Below are 19,445 nucleotides of genomic sequence, written 5' to 3'. Positions count from 1 at the left end.
CCTCCTGATTTCATAATGACTAACTCTTGGTGGTTTAATTAATTTAATAATGCCTTTCAGAAGCCATAAATGAAAGGGTCTCTGAAGTGGTGCATTAATTAGCCGGCGCCGATGCTAGCCCTGTCAGACTGGTGGCTGTCAAAAGCGGGGCAGAGCGGAGGATGGGCACAGCTGACGTCCCGGGGTCAGAGATCATGCCAATCACGCACCTCAACACACTTAATGAGTCATAATTTGTGTCGAGTGTACACATGTACCAGGGTCAACCTATGGTCATGTCCATAATTCTCTCTCTCCCCCTTGCAAGACTACATGAAAATAAGTGGCGGGGCGACAAGGATGGTTACATTCTCGGTGATAAGCTGCTGCATGGCCCACATTATGTTGCTACATGTATTTACATGGCGACCACCTTTGAAAGTGCAATCCATTGGAACTTTACCTTTTGATAAGGTTACTGTCTACATCTTTTGCTTTTAATTACAATTTACGCCCCGCATGCTTATAGGGTTATAACATAGAATACATCAAAGTTCATTAAAAGTCTCGGCAACTCAACGCATCAGCACACAAAATCATCACAGAGTCAGCCAGATTATATTCCAAACTAACGCCATGCATCTCATAAGGAGGTTGTTTTTCCTTTTTCATATTTCATAAACATGAAGCAGGGAGGTTTGTGTCTGTGCCTGTCCATTTATTACCATAAAAATCAGCTGACTGAAGTATCTCACTATCTGTGGAGGCAATTAACTGTTTTGAGAGAATGCGTAATACGGGACTTTGTAATGGTATCATTTGGAGTCAAGGCACAGATGCGCCGTGCGGAGCCATACTGTAATTAGAGAGAAACGCTGTACAGGTTTTCCACTAATTAGCAAATTATGCTGAAAATAGCATCAAGCTAATTAACAGTTATTATGGCATTTTTGAAAGTATGACTTTAATTAGCAAAGTCCTGACGCAGGCAATTTCAAACTCGTCTCCGAGAAGATGAGGAAGAAAAGAGGGGGAAAAAAAAACATGGGGCATGATCAAGAAGATACCCAGATTATTATGATGCCGTCAAAATCTAAAGGAAGGGGAGAAAGAAAAACAGGAGGGGGAAAAAAAAGAGAGACTGAGTGAGTGAGGGAGGGAGGAGGAGGGCCGGGGGGGTAAAGCTTTTGTGTGTTGTGTCTGAATCTCCATCCAAATGAGGGGACATGTGTGCTGTGCCACGTTGCCAAGAGGAGCCCTGAGCCGTGTGCCCAGTGTCAGGTGGCAGCGGCTCACCCCTCAGCTACCAGGCGAAGACGAGAGTGAGCTCAGCTGGTGCCCACAGCCACTCACTTATTCTACTCCGCTGCACATTAAAGGAGCCCTCGAGTGGAGCCAAGCAACGCCAGCCAGCCAACCTGACAACAACACTCCACCTCCTCCTCGTTTCCAACAGTTCCTCTTAGCACTTCCAGGGACCCACCTTGGACCTAATGACGCTCGGTGACAGCAGATAAACCGGAAGTGTTGCTTAGCTAAAGAGGGAAAATATCTACGCTGTCATTTTGGAATCGTTTCTGTTTGGAGAAAATCCCATCATTTCAATCACAATTGTTGATACCACGGACGGAAGACAGGATTTGGGAGAATTTTTTTTTGTTTTGTTTTTAAAGGCACCTGTGCTGAACCTTTTGAAAGGGATGAAGTGTCACCGGTGGAAGTGGTGAACTGAGTCGAAGAGGAGTGGAAGAGATGGAGGAAGAGAGGAAAGAAGGAGAGGGCTGGACTGAAGGGTCTTTGAAGGCCCAGTGTGTGAGAGAGAACAGAAGTGTGCCTAGCCCCAGGCAGCCTACGGCTCAGGCCCATTAGCTAGACTGACCTTGCCCGCGCCTTTGTCTTTGTGCTCTCCTCCCGCTGCTTCCCCTTCTCAAGCATTCCCTTTTTGTTGTCTCCGAGCGAGATTGGGAAGGGGGCCATATCTTTCAGCTTTCTAAACCTCCGAACCCCCCCCCCCCCCCCCCCATCTACCACTCCACACACACACCCCCGCACACACCCCCTCAGCGCCTTGCCTGGAGCTGGTGCCCCAGAGGGCTCGGTACAGTGACACCCCTCGCCGGTGGCCACCTCTGCCCGGACAAGAACTTGGCTGGAGCGGTCAGTGGCCCCCCCCCCCCGAAAGACCCCCAGAGAAAATGCTGCATATCAGGGCGGGGGCAAAAATGGTGGCGCTGCAGGCCTCGCATACGTGCACCCACTCTGGGCAGCCTGCCTCTTTATTGCCTGCCTCTCATTTGAGAGGATGGAGCTTGGCTGCCAAGTTTTGACACCGCCACATATGGCCTCCTCCATCAATCGGACTAATCAAGCATCAAGGGGAGGCAGGACCAGCTTAATTGCCAGCCAGATATAGCTGCTCTCACTTGACGTGCAACCTGAAATAGAAGCAGGTCTGAGGAGACATGACAGAAGATAAATGAACACAGCCATTGTTCTAATAATTATATCAAAATACACTTCTTTGCACTCATCCGAAATCTACTCAAACAGCAGCTAATGCAATAGAGCTTCCTATTTCAACACGACAACAACACTATTGCAAATATTGCCTTAATATAGCGTCATCCACTCATTAAAATGTGGATTATGTTCACATTTGTAATGTTTGGTACCTCGGGTTAGAGAAGTGTACAGTAAGTTTTTTTTTCCCATGCAGGCTGCGGCGCTCTGCTCCTCCAGAGTCCTTGAGGCATTCTGCTTGCCTCTCTCAACTTCCTGTTTCCCTTCGCCCCCCCCCCCCCCCCCCCTACTGGGGTAGCAGCCACAGAATAACTTAGCACATGGAATGAGGAGGAGAGATCAACAGCGGTGATCCATTCATCTTAAGTTTCTCCTGTCACTCTCTCTTTCCGTTTGTAAACACTGAGGGTCTGTGGTCAGAATGGCCTTTTGTCCGCTGTGTTTTTCCGCGTCCCGCTCTTATTCACTTCAAAGGTAACAAGTGACAGATGTCTGTCTTCTCTGCGCTCTTAAACACTGAGGCTCCACAGATAGCATCTGGGCTGAATGTCAAACTGTGAATCTTGCCTAAGAAATGTACTGTGGTTATGCCAAGCTCATTGTTATTAATGTCAGGGACACTGCCTACAGAAGTATTTAAGATGCTCCCTGTTGCTCACAGCTGGGTGCATGTGGTAGGGGGGGAGGCGGGGGAGGCAAGGGATTGGGGGGCTTGTATGTAAAATGATGGACAACAATTATTAGGAAAGTACTAAAATGGATAACAAAGGACAAAGTGAATGGATGAATAGCTCAATTAGATCTATATCAAGAGATCCCGGTGGGCGTGCAACTTCTCAAAGAAAGTCCCTCTGCATGACTCCATTTAACCGCAGGAGACGATAAAAAACAAAGAGGATGGAAAAATGCGTAATACGCCAAAGCAGAGGTTTACCTGGATTAAAGAGTTCAATGCAGTTGTAGAAACTTTAAAAAAAAAAAAGTGGTAAAGGTGGTGGTGTTTTGAGCTTGTAATCACAGCACGGTTGCTGTGTTTATTTAACTTTCTCATCTCCATCGCTGCCTGCTTTTGGTATTTACATGTTTAATTGAGAAGTGTGCTGCCGGTTTCTTCTGCCCATCTGCCGAGTCCCTTCCTCTTATCAGGCTCATTCCTCAAACTGACAGCTCTGCCTCTCTGCATATCTCTCTTTCACTCCCTGTGCCACCACACTACTGACTCCTCTCTCTGCCTCCGCGTGTCACTCTTACAATCTGTGCTGGCTGGATATGAGTATGACAATGCATTTCCCCCGGCAAATTACACCAATAAGTACAAACACGCACTGGTGGCGTAACAAGAACCCTTTTTTTTTTCTTTTTTTTTATCACTTCACTATGTTGTGTGTTTTTTTTTTTCCCCTGCACGTCTAAATCACTGCCTGTCAGACGCATCATGTGTGTCATTGTATCCCCATCAGCGTGTTTCATTGTACACACAATCACCTCTGAAGAGCTGCCTCTTATCAGTCGAGTGTCAGAGAGCCCCCAGCACCAGCACCACCACCTCCTCCTCCCTGCTGCCTTTCTAAATGCTTTTCTATTAAGAGCAGTGTTGTGTCCCTCTGATAGCAGCAGCTTCTCCACTTCATCATTCATAATCCCAATGGGCATCAATGGACTCTATTGCCGCGCTTTCCACACCAAAGGCTTTGTCAGTCAATGCGAATGAAAACAAACCTAAATGAGAGTAAGAATCCGAGCAAATGGCTCCAAAAGGTCCAAGCACTCCAGTCATGAATAGTCCACTCCACAACAAGGCTTTGCAGATACCTCACATGTTTGGAGAGGGCATTCAGTCTGCCTTTTATTCTTCCTGGATGGCATAGATCATACGGAGGGCATTGCACAAGTGTAAAATGACGCCACTTATGTCTTTTGATTGTTGTTCTATTTTAGCTAACTGCATGTTATGACAGAGGAAAAACAACAAATTCCCAGAGGTAGACAAGTGCTCTTCAAGTCAAGGAAACAAGGAGGGAAAATATATGCAACATTATAGCGCCTGTGTAGGCTAACTTTCAGCAGCTCAGAAAGTCTAAAATGATGTTCCCGCCCTTCCCAGCATGCAGAAGTCCCGCTGGGGGCCTCGATGTGATCAGCAGCATCCCCACCACGTCTCCTCATTATTGAGTAAATAGGTTTGGGCATGTCCTCAGTAAACAAAGCCAAGACTGACAGTTAAGGGAGTGAGGGGAGTGGGAGGCAGCCTCGTTCCCAATTAGAGTCGCCTCAGGCAAAACTTTAAAGAGGAGATCAATCCTACAGATCGCTAAACTGATCCTGTCACAGGCTGGGGATATTTAAACCGTGGTGCAGAGCAGAGCGGCGCGGGGCAGTTCTCACTACTGTTTGACTGTGTGTGCTAATGACTTGGGGGTAGGCTCTCTCACCAGGACACACACCCCACAGCGAGGCGGCGGTGATTGACGGGTGAAATCGGACCTCAGCTGCAGTTCTCGGCACAGTAGGGGCCAGATGGGGAAATAGTGATTTGCGTTTTTTAGTATGCAGCTCCTGCACTTACGGATATTCCCTAATTGTCTCCCTTACTTACCTGTGAGGCTGTTTCCCATCACAGATGCAGAGTACATTTCAAATTAACCCAGGATGTTTTGATTTTTTTTTTTTTCTAACCCGACACCTTTGAAGCAGACTTATTAAAAATGTAACAGCGGGGCTAAAGCTTGTCTATCTACTGCAGGTGAGAGTTCCTGAGAGAAAATAAAGGGACTAACATGAGGCGAATGAAGCTGAAGAGGCAGAGGAGACACCTGAGATAAATCGCATAGTCAACTCATGACATCCTGCTAAAGCAGCACATACTGTATCTTTGACTACAAGTGAGTATGGCTTGCGCACTCCAACTCCCATGCAGGCACACATGGGCACAATGTGTAATGAGCTACCAAGCTCTCTGCAACTGCAGAGGAACTGAACATTTAAATGAGCCAATGATGCATTATGTATATCACCGAGGTTCCTGTGCAGGAATTAATCATGATCATAAAAGCCAAAGACAAAACAACATACTCAGGCCGTCGCTAAATTGTTGTGATCTAATGCAAAACAAATTCATTTTTCATGCCATTAAAGATAAAGAAAATCTTAAAAGGTTCGGTTTCGCTTGTCTGCGTCTCTTATTGAGAGTCATTCACTTTCAACTTTATTTGCGGATTATTGCAAATCCCCGGTACAAATCATATCATGAAATCATGTAGCTGGGACATTGGATGTGTTCTGCTAATGCTCAAGGAAGATCCCCTGAGGGAGCCATTGAGTGGGGGAGAAGGGAGAGAAAGAGGGGAGGCAGATAGAAGGAGAGAAAGCAAAAAGAGAGGTGGAGAGAGAGAGAGAGAGAGAGAGAGAGAGAGAGAGTTACAGGACGGGGAAGGGAGGGAAGGGCGGGAAAGAAAGACAGAGAGGAGGGGAGGGCGGCAGCAGTCAAGCTGCACTTTATCCTGACAGATCTCCTTTACACACTAATTTCCTTGTTAAAGAAGAGAAAATGGCACTCAATCCGGAGAAATCCTTTTCTCCTGGAGCAGGCCTGTCAGCTGAGGGATGAGTGGATACAAGCAGAGCTTTCCTCCTCAGGCTAGCTCCCTCTGGCACACAGCAGCCAGGCTAGCGCTCACAGCAGAGCTCTCTATCTATAGCCATAATTAATACACCATCGGAATATAATGAACCATACCATGATACATGAATTTCAGTGGGCTCTGGAAGTCGACAGCAGTCAAGAGCTCACTGGAAATCAAACGTGAAGGGAATTAATTTTTTGATCATGTCATCTTCATCACGAATGGCAAACAAATTGTGTACAAACATTTCATGCTCAGTCGCTGTTATATATATATATATATATATATATATATATAAATTAACATTCCCCATGATAACATATCAATCGTCCACAGTAACCAGCAAAGTCATTAAAAACCAGCAATAGTACATCTTTTACGGTAACATATTTATCACTGAATTTGCAATTCTGCAAAGTGTATTAAGTTGGATTTGAAAAAGGCAGAAAAGAAAAGCCTCCTTTATTTTAAGTCAGGGGTGTTAGCTGTTCAGTCTGGATGTTCTCATCTCCCAAGATTACTATTCTGCAGGGTGTGTGTCAAGACTACTTTTCAGAAATCTCGGTAACAATTCAGATGCGATCGATAAGGAGTGACAGTTTATTCTAAGGCTTAGCAACAGGCCAAGAAAAGAACGACTGAAGCATCAAGTTTAGAGGAATGAATTTGTTTTGTATTTGATTTTTCCATTAAATTTATCACCACTTTAACTCTGCCTTTCTCCCTCCTCTCACTTTCTCCCTCGCTCTGTCACTCACATCGACAACAAGGCTGTAAACGGCTGTCAATTTCTCATCTGTGATTTCCATGTCTTCACTTTCATCCATTTTTGATTGCTTCACACCCTATACCTATGATGCTTTTAGTGCTCATCGGTGACCTTGTGAGATGATGGGGGGGAAAATTACAAAATAAATGTTCAGTGCCAGAGTGCTGCTGCCCTTTATAACACTTCATCATATCGACTGTGGACGGGAAATAGTTGAGAAACATTTTCTTACAAAACGACCCTAATGCTGGTTTGGCACAAAATCATATGGTAAATCTATTACCACTTTGTCAAGAGAAACCACTGGAGGTTTCCCACAGTGAAGCAGCGGGGGAAGTGGGAAAAGTGTGACCCTGAAACTACTGTCCGATTTCTCTTATTACACTGTTTTCAAAATTGTCTCCCCTTTTCGGATTTAAGGGTCATTGAGGATGCCAATCAGGAGGACAGGCCAGTCAGAAAGCCAGCGGCGTGAACAGGACAGGAACCAGCTGATGAAATTCATCCATACTTCTCACTTATGATGACATGATTGATTTTCCCTCAGAGTGCTCAAATGTAGGATTGTCTTCCTACCCCCATCTCCTCCTCCTCCATCCCGCCTCAATCTGCCCACCCACCCGCCAAGCCAGCAGCTAATGGATAAAGCCTCTGTCTGTCTCAGGCATGGCGGAGAGTTGACGAGTGGAAGAACAACTGCAACGAATGAAGGGTGAAATCTGAGAGTGCAATTTTCCGTCTGTCAATCTCCCTTCAAGAGAACAAGTTGACCACCAATCAGCGGAGTCGATTCAGGGCCGGCGGTTGATGGGAGCACCCTGAGTGACAGCATCATGTCACTACATTAACACAGCAATGAAAGACATAAAAAGGCATTTTTTTGAAGGGCCTGGCCAGTTATTCCATTTCTGGGTGTGATTTGAGAGGCTTGGGACCATACTTTTCTGCCTTAACAAATGAACAAACTGACAGGTTAATGCATAACATAGCACTCTATAATTCATGGATCTGAATTTGGGAGACTCCTATCATACACTAGGTGCTTCAAAATACAACCAATTAAACTTTACTTAATTATTAAAGGTAGAAAGTGAGGGAGAAACATGCCTTAAAAACTCTTGCTTGCAGTCAATTACGATAAAACTTTAATGAGCCTGGATAGAGAGCCATAAAAACTGATAGCCCCTCCGTCATGAATTATATATCCATATCGATTTTGTTTCTTTGCTATAAGAATTGCAGGTAATCGTATGTTACCACATGTAAAGTGCACTTCCCTAGCGGGGATAAATATTAACTATCAAATATATATGAGGTGTGTGTGCATTTATGACCAGGCTCATGTAGAAAATGAAGAGCAGGGATGTCGAGGCGAGGACCATTGGGAATGGATGAAGGGTGCCATATCTGACAGTAAGAGAGACCCTTAGCGGTGCCGGTTTGATATGTTACCTAGTTAGCGTCACAGAGAGAGGAATAAATAGTTCTTTATTATTTGTGGTTGCCATCATGTCTCTCCTAATAGACAGGCTATACTGAGTTTAAACCACATTATCCTCTGAGAGACCATCGCAATTACTCTTGAGAGCCGGGTCTGATGTGTGGATAAGGCAGGTCGCCCATGTCTTAATGAACACAAACAATGTGAAATGGAGGAAGGAGCAGTGGGGGGAAAGATAATGGCAAGGGAGGGCTTGTTTTAATAGAGACAGCACTAAGTTGTTTGCTATGATCTATGCCAAGTCTGAGAATGCTGAAAACCCCCAATGTTAGTTTGTGGAGATCTTTTTTCATGATCCTATTACCCAATCAATCCGCACCCTTTCGCCGCGTTTCGCCGACAAGCAGCAGGCACAAATCCTGTTTAGTGGATCTCCAGTGGTGGGTTTGTGTGTCTTGCTGTCATTGTCACACGGTCCTGCCTTGTTGGACACCCGCAGAGGTTAAAGGGCACCAAACTGGATCACCGTGACACCCAGCTCGAGCCTCATCCCCAGCACGAATGGCTCAGTGCTGGGTTAATTGATAAACTGCCGCTCCACTTCATTAGTCAGACAGACCGGGCTTAACGAACGAACACAGAGAGAGTGTCACTCTGAATATGTTAATCATGACTGGCCATTATGGGGCTCTTCCCTCTACCTCCTTGTCTCAGTCTGTGGTAAACTACAAAGCCCAGGGATGTGGACCCACTTCAAACTGTGTGTTCGCTTGTGTTGAGCACGGCTATTTATCAGCGACAAAAGAAAAAAACACAGGAGACAGACAGACACAAGAGTGGTCCTTGGTGTTATTGAATATAAATATATAATAACCATGTAAAAAATGCATCATTTGGCCTTTTCACAAAGGCGGTTGTAATATAGCACTAGGTGAGCACTGTACTTGACGTACACACTGGAGGTGAGGGTGTCAGGGGAGAGCTCGCTGGAGCGAGAGGAGGTTTTATTGTTGCCCAGCCCTTCCGCTTAAGTGCACATGGCTGGGAGGAAGCTGGGACCTCCAGCTCTGACCTCTGCGCATGTATATTTAATAGGCCATCAGTTGGCCGGGGCAGCGCTCTGATCAGGATTCAGAGAGGGGCTTTGAACACCCCTGTGTATTCCTGAGCGTGCAGCCTCAAGCTGCTCTCCCCAGCTGTGTCAATCCGACAGCACTGTTACAGGCACCCAGACAAGGCGCTGGGCACTCCACTGCTACCGCCTAATGACTACAGGAAAAAAAAACAGCAAAACAAACACAAAAACAATAGCATTTGGCGTATGGAGCTCTGCTACCATCTAATGAGTGGTTTTTAAAAGTGAAATATTACACCAGCTGATAGAGTGTAGGCTGTGTGGGATCTGTTTAGATTACATCAGCTATTCTATACAAAGCTGTGTTCCCCTTAATAATAACAAAATGGCAATCTTACGCTGACTGCACCACACACGCCGGTAACGATTGTAGAAACAAGACGGCAAACAGTGAAGTGCCATTCGTAAGTCTTTTCTTCTAACAAGGTATCACTACTCTTTGAATCAAATCGGCTCTGTGAGCGGGGTGTGAGTGCGTAGAAATGTCACAGTTCACGCACGTGTGTGTGTTTGTGTGTGTGTGTGTGTGTGTGTGTGTGTGAGGGCAGCTTAACGAGGGTGGTTCATTTGACAGGCAATTAGTTTGCGGAGCTGCTATTGACAGCCCCTGTGCTTGTGTTTGTTCAACAGCTCTGGGTGAGTTCCACGCTCCCTGGGCTACGTGACAAAGCACCTCCGACAGGGAGCTCCTGATCTCCACCGAGGCTCGGAGGCTCGCACTGTGAGGGGGGGGGGGGGGTTGGGGGGGGTAGGGTGGGAGGTTGTGGATATGTGACAGCCTAGCAGAGAGAAGAGAGAGGAGAGAGAGAGAGAGAGAGAGAGGGAGAGAGAGAGAGGCAGAGATACAAAACCCACAAGGGTCTATTAGGGGGTTGTTGCAAGTTAATGTAGCTACAACACACTTTTTTGTGTCGTATTTTGAAAGGCCTGAGCAATGATGTTGTCATTTGTTGTTTGATTGCAGGGATAGCGGAGGGTAATCTTAGGAGACACGCCGGCTCTCACACTACATGCACACACATAAAAATGCAGAAAGAAAGGAGACATGGAGGTGGGGAGGGGGGGGGGAAAGCTGGAGGGAGATGGAGGAGAGGAAAAATATAACAAGATCCAAACACTCTTTTATCCTCGAAAATCCCATATTCTAATGCACGGGCCCATCCCTCTTTTAGTTGCAACCATTTCGTTTGTAGAGCCGAGCTCCAATCAATATCATTATTTTCACAGAGGATCGAAGCGCCTTCACCGAGTTAATGGGGGATTGAGGTGGTAAACGTTTACCCTCTCACTGTCAGCAGAGCACTGGTCCATAGTGGGCCCAGATGACAGCGCTGGCCCTGCTGTGGACACACTATGTGGAGATGTCCTGTGGGTAGACAGGCTGCATGGACTGTCAACCGCCTGCCATGCCCTAGATGGCCTAACATATCAGCCACTTGAGTTAGAGCAGAAGCATGGGCTTTGACTTCTGCTGGAGCAAACAGAAACAAACCGGCCAGTGCTGGCAGCAGCATTACTGCTCTGCTTGACACTGGTATTGTTCATACAAGAAAGACTGGAAAGACTTGTTATTCTGTATTATTTTACCAAAATAACTCAGCTCATCGGGAAGTAATTAAACTGAATATTAAATAACACACCACATTAGCATAAAACAATATTTTGCTCATTGCTAGCCCTCTATGGCTATGGATCAGCTGTTCTGTCGGTTTTTTGAGAAATGAAGACTAATCTGCAGCTGGCAACAGCCGAGCACATTCTCTCGTATAGCAGCATATGCTAAATAGCTCTTCAAGCGCGCAGATGCATTGCTGTAAAATACTTCTCCTGTCTGCGTATCTGCATCTCCCAGATGGGTCCCAAGCTGTGCCAAACTGCATCTCATCAACTGCTATGAACTATGGCATCACATGACCGCCGGAGATATGTGGAGTCCTATTCTGTCTCGCTTTGGCACAACATGGTCAAGCGATGCATCATCAGGAAGCCCGCACTTTGTCAAACTGGAGGTAACTAACAGAGGGAGGAAGCAGGGGAGTGAGTGGAGAAAGTTCTGCTCAATAAACAGGAGAAAAGAAAAAAAAGACTGAAGTGCCATTTCTCCTTTTTTTTTCTCACTTTGGAAAGACGACTAATCAGCGTAGTTTGAGTTGATTCGGGTTTGCATGTGGGTGTGACAGAGCAGTGAGAGATTTCATGGGACGTTGCCCCATGATTCATTGAGTTATTGGTTTCCGCCCTGTTTTAATCGCTGCAGGGCCAGAGCCCAAAAATCTCGGAGGATTCCGGAGAGCTTGTTTCTCCAACATTCAGCAGAATGGAATTTGGTCTGCAAGTGCCTCACGTCATTCGAGGCGTCCTTCACAGTTTCGGGGGCCCTAATTCAAACCACATGGAGGCCAGCGTCCGGTTACGGACCTCGGCAAAAAAAAAAAAAAAAAAAAAAAAAAGGACACATTCCCATTGGCTGCTCCAGGATGGGAAATAGGGTGTCTTGATGGAAAAAGATAACAAACACATCTAAGTAGGAGTCACAACATAGCCAAAGAACACACACACATTCACATGCATAAATATACAGAGACATGTACATACATGGGGACATATACAAATATACACGCACATACACAAATACACACACAGACTGAAACGAACACTTATGGGCCTGCAAAAGCTGTTTGCTTGACATGATGGAAGAATGAGCAGCAGGCTCTGTAATATTGCTCCTATTCTTCATTGACAAGCATATATATTTTTTGCTGTTCCCTACTGACTTTGCAGCGCTGAACTCCATTTATGAATTATCTGACATATTTCCTGCTATTTTTTTGACAGGAGTACTCAGAGGAAATTTCAAGGCACCTTTCTCCTGACAAGTAGAAATATCAATATTTGAATAAATTGCAGATTTGGATCTCCTCACATGGATGCTCTCCAGCAAGAGTGTGTGTGTGTGTAGGTGTGTGTGTACAGCTGTATGAATGTGTGTTTGTCTGTTGGTTTTTTTTTTTTTCTTGAATGTGCGCGTGTTTGTGTATGTGTGTGTGTGAGTGAAGGGAATGGGAAGGGGTTTGTTTCATTCTGTTACCACGGTCTTATCCCCCCGAGCCCGCAGGCAGAAATCTGTATGCAGCATTTCATTAGGAGAGAGCTCGACTGAGTGACATGTGAAGCACACCTCGCCGTCGACCTGATGAAGTTTACTTCTCTCAAACGGCAAAAAGCCACTTTGTAGACTAGCCCTTTTTTCCACAGAGGAGGAGAGGGGGTTGATGGTTGAGCACCAATAAAAGAATCATGAATGTTGTTTCACAGAATGACAGGCCTATCTGTACACAAATATTTCTCTTCCAGAAAAATGTAAGCTTCAGAGCTTTTCTTCCTTTCCTCTTTTTTTTTTTTTCAGGCTGATTCGACTTGATAGGACTGACAGTGTTCAAAATATGATCACCTGAATTCTAAGCATTGTAGGAAACATCTAACAAGAAGCAACAAAAGAAAGAAGAGAACAAGATTGTTGTTATCTTACAAAAGTGGCAAGTGTTACAAGAGGAAAGTAGCATCTCACCCAGTGAACTAAATAATTTAAAAGCAAATACACTATTGTCCTACAACCTTGATAAATACGCCATCTCTGTATGAGAGGTCAATGTCAAGCATCCATAACACTCAGGGCTGTCTTCTTAAAGCTCCTGGTGTTACGTATGAGAGACTTCTGCCTATCTGTCTCACTCTGTTTAGCTGCAGTAGCTGCCATTCTGTCTGCATGTCTGCTGCTGCCGCTGATAGATCACTCTCCTGCCCACCCCCAACCACCCATCACCCCCCCACCATCATTTCAGGGAGCCTGAGAAATGGCTTAGCAATGTGAGGTTACTCAGGTACCAAAAAGGCTGCAACCTGCTGACCCCCTGACCTGACCTCCCTGACCTGAACGTCATACTTTCTCCCTCTCCATCAGAAAACAAAAACAAATCTTATCGTGCGCCTCTGCGGCTCAAAGAAAGAAAAAAAGAGGAGAGTCCTTATATCAATGTGGTGCTTTGACAATCATCTATCCACATGACCTGTGATTTCTCCGACAGGGCCGACTTGACACTTACAACGGAGAGGTGACGGCGCGCAGGTTGTCCATCTCTCGCCTCGCCTGCCCTTATCTCCTCTCCTCTCCATCTCTCCCCTCACTCCTCCTTGTGTGCACAACTTAATAAGCAAGCAAGGGGTTGATTCCCATTATGGAAACCCTGGAAAATGGCCCGGACATTTTCCCCCCCATATCTGGGATCTCCATCTGGAGAAGGCACTCTCGCTCTCACTGCCCCCCTCATCCAATCTCTGTGTGTGTTCTGGTGAGCCTACGCTGCAGAGATGGCTTTCACTCTCCACTGGCTACAATGAGATTGGCCCACCAGGTTGACTCTATTCGAATCGACAACCCATTTCAATAACGTAACAAAACAGAACAGAGTGCTGATGTTGAATAAAACATTTGTGAGGAGTGCCCGGGGGCCACGATGGGGGTCTTAAATCATCTAAATCTGTAAAATTTTGGAACGCTTAAGCAGAAACACATTTATCTACATATAACATAACATAGTGATTTAATAATAGCATGTAATTTAGTTAGTTTCCCCATTTGTACTGTCCTGAAATGCATGCCTGTGTCACTGCTCTCATATCATAGCTGCTCCATAACTAGACTATATAGTTAACAGACTAATAAAGATTACACTGAGGTCAGCAAGTCACTAATCCCCGACGTTATTAGTAAAAACAAAGCCTACAGCTTTACGCCATGCACCTCAGCACATCTGAGTGCCTATGCACGTGCATAAGGTCCGAACATAATACGGTGTGACTTAAACCATACAATGAGAAGAGAAAATAAATATCCTAAGAGCAGCAGGGGTGGACCGGGCCAGGCCTCTGCGGACCTATGTCATCACTCCCTCTGGTCCCGGCTGCGCTCCCCACCCGAGCAAAAGGCTCGATGATTACGGAGGCTCAGCTTCCCTCTAAGAAAGCAAACCGGAGCTGCAGTCCAAACAAGGCCGAGCCAGCAGCGAGGGAGCCTTGCTACACCAGGCGGCTCAGGTTTACCGTCGCCTCCGACCTGGCTGGCCCCCGGGCTTGCATTAGTCCCCCAGCCCAGCCTCTCTAGGACAAACAAACAACCAGCACTTACACAGTCAGGGACGAGCAGTGAGGCAGGGAGAGCCGGTGCCACCAGCGCTGTGCAGAGGGGAACCTGACCCAATTGGATTTGCTTTATCACCCCCTATAATGACTCCCAGACTGGCCTGTTCCAGTGGTAGAAAATAAAAATTACGAAAAAAAAAAAAAAAAAAATCAGCCTGCCTGCCATTCTGAGTTTGGCCCAAAATGGGCAGCTCCCCCAAAACCAGATGGGGAGGCATCTCAAAAATGTTCTCTGCCTCTGGGGACATGTGGTTTTCCCCATCATTATATAACTGTAAACTCCTGGATGTCAGAGATTGGGGATAATAACTTTCAGATGTTGGCAGCCCGGCCCACTGCTAGGACCTGCTGGATGGGAACGCTTATTCGGCAGAGGGGAGGAAGTCCGAGAGATTAGGACTAAGATGTGACAGGAGGGGAAAAGGGGATCTGGACCAGAGCTGAATGGGTCGCCTTAGTCTGTTAGGGGTGTGTTTGACGTTGAACTGGGCTCTGATGATGTGCTGCCATGTGGGAGGCAGAGACCCGTCATGTGGGTGGGTGAGACACAAATTAATATAAAAACCACAGGAAATCATGTCATCGTGTTAACACGCTGAAATCAAGCTAAAGTGCTCGGGCTTGATCCACCACTTTTAGCATTCCATTTCAATTTCCAGACACATTTGATATGACAGGTTTAGCACTCCCCATTGCAGTGCAGATGTGCCACTAATTCAGAAACAGACACACCTCCTTCAATAAATGAGTCCTTATAGAAGTGTCATCCCATTAAACCATTTTTTATTGGTTTGTCTCACATGGCGGCAGAGGATCATTGTTCAATGCGGACGTGGTTGCCGCTTGCCGCCGTGGTCAAGGTTTGGTCACTTTAACTCAGACTGCTGTAATGAAAAGAAACATCTCCTCACATTTTTATGTATTCCAGCTGGTCACTGCACGGTGAAAAGCACAATCCCATTTTTCTTCTTTTTAAATATTTTTCCCCCTTTTGCTTTAAAGTTATCGATCGCGGTGCTGAACAAGCAGAGGAGTGTTTTTTATTGTAAATCAATACTGATCGATCTGGCTGCCTGGGTGTTGAATATGGATCAATATCACACCAGGCTGTGGAGGAGATCTGATTTCAATTGGCAAGAGAAGCCCACAGCAGGTTTCCATCAAGCGGTAATTCAAGACATGGGAACATAAGTCAGATGGATTGATATAGACTAGCCAGGACCTTTCTTGCCACTGAACCAGCTCAAGGAAATTTCTGTCATATATCATTAACGCAGTAGGGGCAGGCGGTAAAAAAAAGCGAGGGGGAGCAGAGTGCCTTAGTGACCCTCCATGTAGAGCAGTGGTCAAACATTGAATAAACAAGCCATTATTAGCATGAATATTGTGTTTTTTAATAAAGAAACTCCAGAGTCTGAGACACTCACACACAAAAATAGAAACTGAAGCTGCACTCTGTAAAGACACACACACTCTCTCTCTCTCTCTCTCTCTCTCTCTCTCACACACACAGACACACAAACACACCACAGCTCAGTGCGGTCATGTTCTGTGGAACTTCTGGTTCTGATTATGCTGAGGTCAGCCCGAGATTCATACTGTAAGCTGTTATTAATTTACTGAACAAATGTCCTGGAGAAAAATGGGTGAATGGTGAAATATTTTCATTATCCTTATCACACGGTCAATCTTTATTAAAGCTGCACATTTGCTGTATTTAAATGCAGGCAGCTAAACACATGATAATGCAATTTAACAGCATTGCATGTGTTTATGTTAAAAGAAGCATGTGGCATCGTTCATTCATCACTTGTTTGTGATTCCTGAAGAGAGAGGGGCACTGTTCCAAATGACAGCATTGTAAAACAATAAAAACAGAGCTATAGTTAGAAATAACTTGTCACTTTTAATAAATGACACTGGTTCAGGGCTCTTTCTCAGGGGCTTCTCCTCCGATACATCCCAGGCACCCCTGGGGCCAACAGAGCAGCCAGCGGACCAGCTCGTTTCCCCGAGGTAACTGATGACCCTCTCCCCGAAGTTCCCCCCCATCTTTGTCCTGTGACCTCACACCAGCGGGAGCAGGACCATGTCCGATGAAATCTTCAGACTGCTTCCCATCCTAATCTAGCTGGTGTCACACTACAAATTGCTACATTCAGAAAATGGAAATGGATTGAGGTGTAGGATGGAGGGAGGGACTGGCAGAGGAAGGGGAAAGAAGGGGAAGGAGGGGCGGGGGGGGGGAAGCGGAGGAGGAGTGTGCATCGACAACCAGTCCCCTAAGAAAAATACTCGAGAAAAAGAACGACTCGGGAGATCCCGACAAGGAATCACATCTCAGCGAACATATTGATCTGATTTACAAAACCTCCACTCTAATGCGAAACAAATGGCGTGGGCGTGAACTGGTACTTAACCATAAAACCCCAGCATTACTCCGTCTCCGATGAAATACCACATATATCCCTCACCGGGGCCTAATGTGCTGTTTTACGGCCAGATACGACTGAGGTTGACCCAACAGTTTGTTTGACAATTAGGGGAAACCTAATAAGGATTGAATGGGAGCAAGAACATGCCAAGAGAAAGAAAGGAGACCCTTTTTCAAATGGGGAAAAAAAAAAAAAAAGGCACACAAAAAAACAACACAGGTCTGAGTGACCTAAATGTGATTCACAGAATCGGGAGCTGTTCGACAAAGCTCTTGTGTCATTAATGCTTTAAGAAACCAAACAACGTCTTCAAAACAGCTACAAAGTTGAATTATAAAGGAGCGCTGTTAAATATTTGAGAAAGAGTGCCATGTTTTATTCACTCCGGTTTTAATTTCAATAATGTACGAATTTCACCGAGGTGGCTCGGTGCAGCCGTGTGTCGGGGAAAAGGGGAATAAATCTTAATAGATTGTTTTCTTTCATAATATCAAAATAAATCTCTTACGTTGCTCCACAGCCGGATTTAAATCACATTAACACAGCACTTAACCAAGCCAGTAAATGCAGCTGAAGACAGTAAAGTTTAACAACATATTCACTAAATAAACATTTGATAACCTTTTCTTATTTCTGTGCGAGTGTGTGTGTGTGTGTGTGTGTGTGTGACTGTGTGTGTATACAAGGTCCAGTGTTGCTCTTGGCCCAGCATTCATCCCATCACCCCAGCTCTGGCCTTGTTTCTGTCAGCACTGAACCAGGGGAGTTAAAAGAGTAAGGGGGGGAGAAAAGGAGAGGAGGAAGAGAAGGAAAGAGAGAGAGAGCAAGAGAGAGAGAGAGAGAGAGAAGGGGGTTGTGAAGGGGGGGAGGGGTTGTCTCCATGGACAGATGGACTGCTCTTTCTCAACACATGTGGAACCATGTTTCGTCTTTCACTGCCGTCAAGCTGGAGCCGAATCCGTCGCTCTGTTGGCCCGCGCCACTCTTTTTCGTACCGCACACCTCTCTCTTTAGCACAGCAAACACACACACACACACACACACGTGCACACACACACACACACACACACACACACACAAACATCTCCGTCTCTCTCTGCACACATGTTAAAGTCATCACCCCTGCTCAGCGCTAGTAAAACACAACACCCCCGGCTTCTCTGCTGTTGTCAAGTCTTGCCATTAGCTGATGCCACTGGGGAATCCTACCCTAGTGAGGTGGGTCTCCCTCGGGAACGTCAGGCACCACGTTACGTTCAGCCGCCACTCATGTGAACCCAAACATGTGAGCATAATTTGGAAAATATCATTTATACTGTGCGTCTTTGTACGTGCCTTGACATTTACAAACTGCGATAAAAACCGACATGAGGGAGGAGGGAATAGAATACAGGGCGAGAATAATTTGAGGTAATGTTTTGCTTAGTGAACAGTATTACCCAATCCTGGATGTTGGAGCGCTTGGGAAGGAGGTTCTGGCTCTGAGTGCCGCAGAGAGAGGGTCTGGGTTTCATTTTTCGGCAAGTGCAAGCCAAAGGAGTGCTGCCAAGTACAGCTTTCGCTCTCAACACTTCCTGCTCTTCCTACCCTGGCTCGGGAGGAGACAGGCTTCACTCAAACATCACGTCGACTCAGGCAGCGGTTGCCAGATTATTCTCCCGTTTCTCAATGGGCGTCAAAAACTCACATCTGTCACAGGAATTACAGCGACCGCAGCCTTATATAATTAAACGCGGAGATGGACGTGTTGTTAAGCCACAAATTAAAAAAAGGTGCGAGCAGGTGTCTGCACGCGTGTGTAAATATAGAAAGTGAGTGTTTCCTATACAAATTAACAGCTTTAAATGACTCACTGTTGAGCTTTAAAAAAACAGGTCCCACAGCTCAGCACTTTAATGTAAAAAATCCAGAAGGAACACCTGCAGCAATCAACTCTCAATCACAACAACAGTGACCCAATCCCCTGCATCATTTTCATTATGGATGGTGGGAGCTCAGTGCTAGATTAACACTACCTACCGAGTGCCATCTTAATTGCACCGCTGCAGATGCAGTGAAAACATGTCATTTAGGTGCTTCATAAACAGGCTTCTCTTTTGCAAGTTATCACAACAGCCGCTCAGTGAAAACACACCCCTCTTTACCAATGCTGATGTGCAATTAAAATGGTTTTAGAAATCCTCTTTGACAGTCCGGGGCTTAGCCAAAAATGTAAATGACATTAAAGGAGACAATGAATTTAATTTTGTTTAATGTCCCCTTTCGCTGATTCTCATTTACATCACATTTCCACATAAAGGGCTGACCTTATAAATACTGGCATTTGTTCAGCTTTTGGAGGTAA

The 19,445-nt window shown here is 45.7% G+C and overlaps 1 protein-coding gene across 6 annotated transcripts in view; it reads right to left on the bottom strand.

The window, feature by feature from the left end:
* Positions 1-19,445, bottom strand: part of LOC132975417 (transcription factor COE3) — a 68,879-nt gene that overhangs the window by 40,026 nt on the left and 9,408 nt on the right. The gene's annotated exons all lie outside the window — the stretch shown is intronic.

This window comes from Labrus mixtus, chromosome 6, assembly GCF_963584025.1.
Source record: "Labrus mixtus chromosome 6, fLabMix1.1, whole genome shotgun sequence".
NCBI classification, from domain to species: Eukaryota; Metazoa; Chordata; class Actinopteri; order Labriformes; family Labridae; genus Labrus; species Labrus mixtus.
This window is presented reverse-complemented; position numbering and strand designations above follow the sequence as displayed.